This window comes from Buceros rhinoceros, unplaced genomic scaffold, assembly GCF_000710305.1.
Source record: "Buceros rhinoceros silvestris isolate BGI_N320 unplaced genomic scaffold, ASM71030v1 scaffold20577, whole genome shotgun sequence".
NCBI classification, from domain to species: domain Eukaryota; kingdom Metazoa; phylum Chordata; class Aves; order Bucerotiformes; family Bucerotidae; genus Buceros; species Buceros rhinoceros.
Window position 1 is genome coordinate 2,417 of NW_010420790.1, and position 829 is coordinate 3,245.

At 56.3% G+C, this 829-nt stretch overlaps 1 protein-coding gene across 1 annotated transcript in view; it reads left to right on the top strand.

Annotated features, from left to right (window-relative positions):
* CCDC30 (coiled-coil domain containing 30) overlaps positions 1 to 829 on the top strand; it is a gene marked incomplete at its 5' end in the record, with an annotated part of 24,079 nt that overhangs the window by 1,977 nt on the left and 21,273 nt on the right. The gene's annotated exons all lie outside the window — the stretch shown is intronic.

The window sequence follows — 829 nt, forward strand, 5'->3', positions numbered from 1 at the left end:
CCAGCCCCTGCCCCAGCTCCGCTGCCCTGCTCTGGACACGCTCCAGCCCCTCCATGTCCTGCTGGCAGGGAGGGGACAGAACTGGACACAGGATTCGAGGTGCGGCCTCCCCAGTGCCCCCAGTACAGGGGAACAATCGCTCCCCTCCTCCTGCTGGCCACACTATGACTGATACACGTATATATATTTTAAAAATATACATTAGAAGAAATAGATATGCACAAGAAATAGAGTCCTGTAAGATATTGTAAGATGCTGTTTTCGCTGTCCAGAAGATTTGCAGCCAGCCTGAGATCTCCTCCAACCCCCCGCGTTGACCCAATGACCTTTAGTCTCTAGGAATGGGGTTTAACTGGTGGCACAGAAGCTGGAAAACCAGGAGTTCTAATCCATAGAAGCCCAAAGTGTTCTTTATTACGAGCCTCAGCAGTTCTGCGTCCTGAAGCCTTTTTTCTTCCTGCCTGTGTGGTGAGGAGGAGGCTGACATGACCAACGCCCCTCCAGAAGCCACCGCCATATGGCCCCGCGCTTCCCAGTAAAGGGCTGGGGTTGGCCTTCCAGCTCCAACTGGTTGCCAAGAGCGAGTGAGTGACTGGGTGACGTGAGCAGCTACCTGCTAAGAGTAATTCATTGAGCCTCGCGATGGCAGCAGAGGCTGAGAGCGTCCCCAGAAGCAGCGGCTGTGATGTGTCTGCCCCTCGGTAACGGGGATTCAGTCGTGGAGACGGACGGGCAGAACTCGTGTACCCGCTGAGCAGCGCGACGGCCCCCCGTCCTCTGAGGCCGGAGCAGCCGCCTGGGCTCAGCCAATCCTCAAGACGCGTCGTTA